Here is a 9,043-nt window from a genome sequence, read left to right as displayed (position 1 = left end):
AGATAGTTACTAAGCAACCTGACAGCGGAGGAAGCAACTGGACCCTCCACAAGCCCTCCTTGTCCCCAGTTTATAAAAGCAACCCAACAATCCCCAGTCAGAGCACATACAAGAATCAACCAATGAATGCATAAATAAGTGTAACGACAAAAAGCGATGTCTCTCTCCTTCTCTCTCTTGCTTTCTCACTCTCTGTCTCTACAAGTCAATCAATAAAAAAATTTAAATAATAAAAAAATAAAAGCAATCCAACAGAGCCTCCCAGTGAGCCAGTTCAGAGCACCTTCCTTTGAAATTTCTCTGGTGTTTCCTCTTAATTTCCATTATGGAGAACCAAAACTTTCCAATGCCAGTAACAAGTGGTCAACATTTAACAAAATAAATCTTCCTTCATCAGGGACGGTCTTAAACGAAACTGGCCTTTCCTTTTTCTTTCTGCAAATGCCTGGCAGTGAAGAATACAATGACTACAAATAGTGTAATTTGATGACATTGCCTAGTTTGTTCTACGAGCCTAGAAGCTTTACCTGCGATTGCTTTTGCACCATCAGTGTAATGTGAATGTAGGAAAACAAAAAGCCTGTCATGTCTTAAAAAATGTATGATTTTATTTTATTTTTTGTTAGAGAGAAGGGAAGGAAAGGAGAAACAGAGGGAGAGAAACCTCAATGTGTGAGAGACACATCTATCAGTTGCCTCTCTCAGGCCCCCCACCCAGGGAATCCGGCCCACAGTTGACCTGGCGACCTTCTGGTCTGCAGAGCAATGCCCAACCCACTGAGCCACCCCAGTAAGGGCTAAAATTTTTTTTGAAAGTAGTTTTAACTTTGCAACTCCCTTTAAAAGGTATCAGGGACTATTGCTCTATTTACTTCTTGGTTCAAAAGTATTTTACTTAAGAAATCACAGACTAACTCATCTTTTTATTTCATCAGAATAAGTCACTTCTAAAATATTTTCTAATGACTAAAATTTTCTTTTAAAAATATTTTTGATGCATAAATATTGTTTTAAGCATCTTCGATCTGCTTCCATTGGCACGTCTTTCTCTGACCCTCTCTTCTACTTCCTTTATCCACTTTTAAGAACCCTGGTGATTACTCGGGACTCCTGGGTAATCTGGATAATATTCTTGCTATCTTTTTAAAACTATGACAAATTTACTCTTTTCCAGTTTTATTGAGATATAAATGGACATAAAATATATTAGTTTAAGGTATACAGCTTAATGCTGTATTATATATTGTAAAAAGGATTACCAAATAAGTCTAATTAGACTCCATCACTTCACAGATACTTTTTTTTCCTGTGATGAGAGCTTTAAGATCTACTCTCTTAGCAACTTCCAAATATACGATACGGTATTGTTGACTATAGTCGCCAGTACTCTTGCTAACTTAAGGTCAGCTGATTAGCAACCTGAATTCCATCTGCAGACTGAATTTCCCTTTGCCACATAACATGCCAGGAGTCACTGGTTCCAAGGATCCTAACCCTAATGTGGGCATCTTTTGGAAAGGGAGACTTATTCTGCCTACGACAGTGAGTTACCATCTCGAAAGGAGGCAGGCACCACAGCCTGAAGGCCACTGTAACAAGACCTTCATGTGCTTTGCCACTTCCTCAAAGTACTAACTACCCAGAATGGTTTGTAACAGAATTCTTAAAATGAAAAAGCCCTGGGAGGAGTGATAAGAAGGGGACACAGTATTCAAATCCAGAGCTGGGCTTGGGAGAGATTGAGCCTGAGGGTGTAGCATCAGGGGAAAAGGGGCAGCCTGACTGCCTGCGGCCTGAGCTTCAGAGAAAGGAACAGGGGGTGCAGGTGTGGGAGGCATGGGATGGGCGCCCCCACTTACAAAACACAGTGACATTTAGGACACCTGATATTCTCTGACCAGAACTGTCAGCTGCCTGGGTTCTAGTTTCTAGAAAAGAGGAAAAAAAACATGCCAACCATACCGTTAGCACAGGGGTTATCATATGTGTATGTTTCTGCCATCTCCCTTAGATTTAAGTCTTTTTTATGGTTGCAATAGTAGTAGATGCTCAACTAACGTTACCACGTCATGTTAGGGAGGGGTTCGTTTAATTATTATTCACACCTGGCGGAGTAACTAGTAATATCCCCACTGGACAGACAGGAACACTGAGGTCCAGGGAGTCAAGCCACCCGATGGTGATGGGATAAAGCTGTGACTGAGACCCTGGCAGCTTTGCGTTCAGAGTCAGCATATTTTCATGACATCACACTGCCTCCCCCATGAAATATCTTTGCCTGATACTTGCTCATATATTATTCCCTTGCTAGATTTTACCATGTTACTATGTTCTTCATCATTGTAATTCTTGTGATGGCTCACCATTCGAAGTTAAGTCATCATTATGTAATCAATCATGTCCCCATTTCTGAAACTTTTATGAACATTAATAAAACTATGGTGAATATAAGAAAAATTACCAGATCTGATAGAGCAGAAGGCTCCACCATGGGAGTCTGCATCTGCCACAACACAGACAGAAAGGTTCGGGGAAAGGAGCCCGAGAGCCAGGACATCTACCTAAGGCTGTTGGTCAAGCGGCACAGGTTTCTGGCCAGACGAACCAACCCCACCTTCAGCCAAGTGGTGCTGAAGATATTGTTCATGAGTCACACCAGCCGGCTGCCTCTGTCCCTTTCCTAGATGATCTAGATGAAGCTTCCTGGCCCATTGGGCAAAATTGCTGTGGCTGTAGGGACTATAACCCATGACGAGCCTGTCCAGGAGGTGCCCATACTGAAGGTGTTTGCATTTGGTGTGAGTGGCCACACCTGGAGCCGAATCCTCAAGGCTGAGGGCCAAGATCCTCACCTTGGAACAGCTGGCCCTGGTCTCCCCCACGGGCTGCAGCACCATTTTGCTTTCTGGTCCTCAGTAGGACCAAGAGGGGTACAGGCATTTCCACAAGGCCCCAGGAACACCTCACAGCCACTCCAAGGCCTGCGAACCATCCAAGGGCCAGAAGTGGGAGCGCACAAGAGGCCTGGCCAGCCACAGCTACAAAACATAACCCCGGATCCTACCTTGCTATTAAAAATATTTTGGATGCTGAAAAAATATACTATAAAAAATTATTTTAATAGGATAATCCACAAGAGAGTAAATCCAGAAAGAAAAATTAAATTAAAATATGCTTTAAGGTGATTTTCATGTTAATTAAAATCATTAACTCATCTTACTTAACAAATATTTGTCTCACAGCAATTTAACAACCGCACCCACAAAAGTGAACTTGAACTCATTTACGTCTTCAATTCATTACTAGAATGGAATTATTCATCAGGTCAGATTTAAACTGGAGCACCATAAACACTCTGTTGTCCAGGCCTTTAAAAAGAATGGCAAACTGCTCTTCTACTGCTCGTGTTCATCCTACAAACACAAAATGCAATAAGCTATGTTCTTTATTTATGGCTATTTTGGAGCATATATGAGAAAATAAGAGCTAGCAAAAATTAGATCAGATACAGTCCAGACAACTCAGCATTTTCACCTAATGCAAGTGATACTGAAGATCAATTCCTAAGAAAGCAGGCTAGCTGTCCTTGACAGACCTCAAAATGTTCAAGAAGAAGCACAAAAGCCATCCCCCCCTTTTTTTTTAAATAAAAGCTGTTTATCTTATTGCTCCTTCCTTAATCTGAAGAAAAAGACCGTTTATGGAGAGTGGCTCAAACCCAGGGTTTCCCTGTGCAAACCCCGCTACAATGACAATCGAGGCTTACGGCTCCAGGAACAAATAGAAGGGCAGAGAAGGCAACAGGAGCAAAATCTGGAAAATTGGACAATATATAACTATCTTAGCAGAACTGACACTTGATCACAGACTTCAGACCTCATCATACATTTCCCTGGTTTTGGTTAAAAAATTACGTGAGTTTTTGTTAATTATGAAAACCTCAGCGCCCTGGGCATAGAACACTGTTCTCTTCCTGAGGCTGAACTTGCACCTGCCTCTTCTGTAAGCCGGATCATGTTACTGACTCACAGCTAGGCCTGTGGTTTTTTACCTGAGATTTGCTCCTAAATCAGACAGTCCCCGTCCTGAGCCAGGTAAACTGAGCATAGGGTTCTACACATTTATCCATTTTAAATTGTACCCGTTTTATAAAGTGCTTTAGATATCTTGAATACTAATGCTTTCAGATACGAATACACGCAGCTCAACACACTCCACTAAACCGTCTTCTAGTCTGTGTCTGTCTTTCCTCTGTTTATGGTGCTTTTGTTTTTTAATTTAAATGTAGTAGAATTATTGGATCTTTTTCTTTAAAGTTTGTGCTCTTTGTGTTTGGTTAAAAAACATCTTCCTGTGTAAAAACCCAATTAAGTCACCTTCTGTACTTGATATTGAATGAATCCTTACTATGGACTGACTGGATTTTCTTATCTCCCCTTTCTCCGGATTTACTCTCTAAGTTATCGTTCCATTTCCATTTTTAAACATATTATCTTTAATAACTTATTATGCATACTTAACATACAAAGTCTAAAATTAGGTTGTTTATGGTGTTTTAATTTTACATTTTGATTAGAGAAGCTATTATCAGTTTAAGAATAAAAATATAGTTTTATTTTTTGTAATGCTTTTACTATTTTTACTTATACACTTTGTTGTTAATTCACCAATAACTATTTCTGAAGAGTTTCGGTGAGGAACTCTATCTTTATTTTCCAAATGGATATGTAATGGTCTCAAGCTCTCATACAGTCCATTTTTTCCCATTGATTTAAGATATGACCTTTACCAGCAAGTACATTTCCACTTAAACAAGGATCTATTTCTGTACATTCTATTCTGTTCTAATCCATTCAGCTTTTCTTTAGTATTACCGAACTATTTTAATTATTTTTGGCTGCCTAATATCTGATTACAGCAAGTCCTTCCAGCCCCATCTGCTACCCATTACTCTTTCAAAGAAAACAATTTTTCTGAATTGTTTATTTTGTCTATATTCTTCCTTCATATGTCAAGTCCCTACCATCCCAAAAATTTTCATTAGGGTTTTGATTGAGATTACATTGAATTTAGAGATTAATAAGAGATTGATATCATTATAGTGCTGAATTTTCCCATCAAAGATTATATTTTCTCTTCATTGATGAAAAATGCTTTAAATGGTCTTTCAAGAAATATTTACAATTTTTTCATGTAAGTTATATGTTTCTTGTTGGGCTTATATTTTTTATTCTTGTAAATAAGAATAAATCTTGTAAATAAGATTTTTTCCATTATATTTTTTTCACTTGTTATTGCTGGCATTCAGGAAAATGTTGATTTTGTTTATCTTGTATTAAGCCATTTTACTGCACTCTCTTATTATTCTAATTAGTGTCTCATCAGATTATCAAAATAGGCAATCATATTGCCTGCTTCTAATGATTTTGTCACCTCCTCTCCAATATTTAGCTCTTTTCTTTTTTTCACTCTGGCCAAGAGCACACTGTCGAACAGCCGCGGTCACAGCGGGTGTTCTGGTATTACCCATGAAGAGGCTTCTAATGTTTCATAACAAATTATGATGTTCAATTACGTTTTTAAATAGACAGCCCTCATCCAATTAAGGCAATTTTCTTTTCCTAGCTTAGAATAGCTTTTATCAAAACAGGAGTTGAACTTTACCAAAAGTTTCTACAGAACCTTTCAGGGTCATCTTTTTATTCTTTGCTCTCTCGGTCTAGTGATATTCCCTAATGTCAGCCACGCTTGTACGACTGGAATTAACACTACTTGGTTAATTGAATTCATTCAACTCAACAAGAACTTAGGTACCTATGTAGGTCAAGCACTTTTCTGGGCACTTGGCGTGTATTAGGGGACTGACAGTGATTCTTCGTGGACCAGATGTCTAAGATCTAATATTTTAACCCATTGCTGATTTTAAATTGCTAGTATTTGATTTGATATTTTTAGAGTTACAAGTGAGATTGATGGAAGATATGTTTGTGCTATTTTTTGTTGTTGTTTTCCATGCTATAGGAATGTATAAGTAACAAATGAATTTATCTCTTCTTCCTTTAAGATTTTCTGTAACTTGCCCATCAAGTTATCTAGATCTGGGGTCTCTTCTTTTCTTCTACAAAGTTGTTTTTAAATTGTGGAAAAACACACATAACATAAAATTTAGCATCTTAACCATCTTTATGTTAACCAAGGGTCACTGGTTTGATTCCCAGTGAGGACACATGCCTGGGTTGCAGGCCAGGACCCCAGTGGGGGCCACATGAGAGACAATCACACTTTGATATTTCTCTCCCTTTCTTTCTCCCTCTCTTCCCCTCTCTCTAAAAATAAACAAATAGCCCTGGCTGGTATAGCTCAGTGGATTGAGTGCAGGCTAAGAACCAAAGTGTCGTCAGTTCGATTTCCAGTCAGGGCACATGCCTGGGTTGTGGACCACGTTCTCAGTAGAGAGTGCATGAGAGGCAACCACACATTGATGTTTCTCTTCCTCTCTTTCTCCCCCCTTCCCCTCTCTATATAAATAAATAAAATCTTTTTAAAAATAAATAACTTTTAAAAAAAGAATCAGTTTTTTAATATAGTAATCAAATATATTTTTATTTTTGTTTTCAACTTCATTTTCTCTTTTACGTCCATGCTTCTTTTTAGGATTATTGTTGATATTGTCTAGCTTATTGAGTTTAGTGTTCGGTCCATTGATTTTCAATCTTTCATGTTTTCAAAATGCATTTCTAAAGCTATATGTTTTATTTTTAATGTTACTTTCTGTATGCTATCAGTTTTGCTATATAATGTTCTCAGAATTGTCTTTAATTTCAGTTTTGATTTTCTTTCAACCCAAAAGTTATTTACATAAGTTCTTTTTACCTTAGAAACAGGTAGAGGTTTTTTTGTTTGTTAGTTTTTTTAGCAAGTTGTTAGCAGTATGTATTACTATTTTCCTCCCACCCCTCTCCCCTCACACTCTTTCCTACCCAGGGAACCAGTCTCCCTCTTCAGGGCAGACCGCCCCCGCCCCCCCCCCCCCCAAGACTGGCCCTGCTGCATCCTTCGGGCTAAGGATTAGCATGCCCTCCCCAGCCTGTGGTCCCTGAAACTCATTTCACCCTGCTCCACCTTGTAAAGGTCATTTTACACACTTGTCTTTCTCACCAACTGAATCCTTTAGGTAAGGAATTCAGAGAGCTGTTAGTGCACATTTTGAACAATATTTCTCAAAGGGAAGTCCAGAACACTTTTGCATCAGAATTACCAGGTGGTATTAATTCAAAGCATAGCTTCCAGAGCCCCATCTCAGGTCTATTGTTAGAGTCTCTGAGGGTGTGGTCCATTTATCTCCATTTATTTTATTTTATTTTTAAATTGAGAGAGAAACATTGACTTGCTGTTCCACCATCTGTGCCTCTGTTCGTTGACTCCTGTAGGTGCCCTGACGGGGGATTGAACCTGAAGTGTTGTGGTGTATCTGGACAATACTCTAAGTAACTGAGCCACCCAGCCATGGCCATTTATCTCTCTCTTTAAAAAAAAAAAGATTTTATTTATTTTTAGAGAGAAGGAAAGGAAGGAGAAAGAGAGGGAGAGAAACATCAGTGTGTGGTTGCCTCTCACATACCCCACACTGGGGGTACCCAGCCCACGACCCAGGCATGTGCCCTGATTGGGAATCAAACTGGTGACCCTTTAGTTCATAGGCCAGCACTCAATCCACTGAGCCACACCGGCCAGGGCCATTTATCTCCACTTTTAATAGGCAACCAGGTGAGTCTATTATATATAGCACACTGAAGTTTAACAACTATTGTTCTACATGATACCCTGATAATCTTCACTGAGTACATACAGAGCAAGTCAACTAGGCAGGGAAGTCTCCGGAGCCATGTCACGTAAAGAATACTGAAGAAACCTACAACATTTCTTACATGAACTCATTGTTTATTCAAAGACTGGTTAACAAAACCAAAAAAAACACAACTTTTTTGAATAGGACTTTTCTCTTTTTATTTTATTTTTTCAATTATAGTTTGCTTTCAACATTATTTTGTATTTGTTTCAGGTATACAGCATAGCGGTTAGACAATTATATTGTGTTTTGCTGTGTATAATGCACACCCACATTTTTGACCCAAACTTTCAGGAAAAAAATCGTTCATTTTAATTTTTTAATTCAATATTTTGGTTTATATTTAGTACTTGTTTTTTTTGTATTATAAAAGAATTTTAGCATTTATTTTTAATTATGGTACAAGAAATTTATGTAATAAATAATTACAAAACACAAGAACAGATGCAAGGTATTTCAGGTACTACCCATGTATAATGCACATCCTCATTTTCCCTCAAAAACTTGGGCAAAAAAGTGCGCATTATACACAGCAAAATATGGTACTTTACAAAGTATTCCCCCAATATTCCAAGTGTCTACCTGCCACCATACATAGTTATTACAATATCATTGACTATATTATCTATGATTTATATCCCCATGGCTATTTTAAAACTACAAATTTGTACTTTTTAAAAAGATTTTTTTTATTTATTTTTAGACAGGGAGGAAGAGAAGGAGAAAAAGAGGGAGAGAAACATCAACGTGTGGTTGCCTTCTTCACGCTCTGCACCAGGGAACCTGACCTGCAACCCAGGCATGTGCCCTGATGGGGAATCAAACCAGTGACCCTTTGGTTCGCAGGCCGGAGCTCAGTCTACTGAGCCACACTAGCCAGGGCACCAATGTGTGCTTCGTAATCCCTTCACTTTTTTCAACCAGCCCCCAGTTCCCCTTTCCTCTGGCAACCAACAGTCTGTTCTCTGTTTCTCTTTTGTTTGTTTATTTTGTTCTTTAGATTCCACATATAAGTGAAATCATATGGTATTTGTCTTTCTCTGTCTTCCCCTTTTCACCCATCTATGCTGTTGCAAATGGTAATATTCCATTGTATGTAGGTACCACAGCTTTTTTATTCACTCGTCTATTGATGGACACTTGGGTTGCTTTCATATCTTGGCTAGTGTAACTATTGTTAACGATAACGTTAAT

At 38.5% G+C, this 9,043-nt stretch overlaps 1 pseudogene; it reads left to right on the top strand.

Annotated features, from left to right (window-relative positions):
- Positions 1 to 2,489: 2,489 nt before the first annotated feature.
- LOC123804615 lies at positions 2,490 to 3,051 on the top strand (annotated as a pseudogene).
- Positions 3,052 to 9,043: the final 5,992 nt, after the last annotated feature.

The sequence above is a fragment of the Phyllostomus hastatus genome, unplaced genomic scaffold (genome assembly GCF_019186645.2).
Source record: "Phyllostomus hastatus isolate PE091 unplaced genomic scaffold, TTU_PhHast_1.1 phas_scaffold_216, whole genome shotgun sequence".
In the NCBI taxonomy this organism is placed as follows: Eukaryota; Metazoa; Chordata; class Mammalia; order Chiroptera; family Phyllostomidae; genus Phyllostomus; species Phyllostomus hastatus.
Note: the sequence above shows the minus strand (reverse complement) of the source record. Positions and strands in the feature narration are given on the sequence as shown.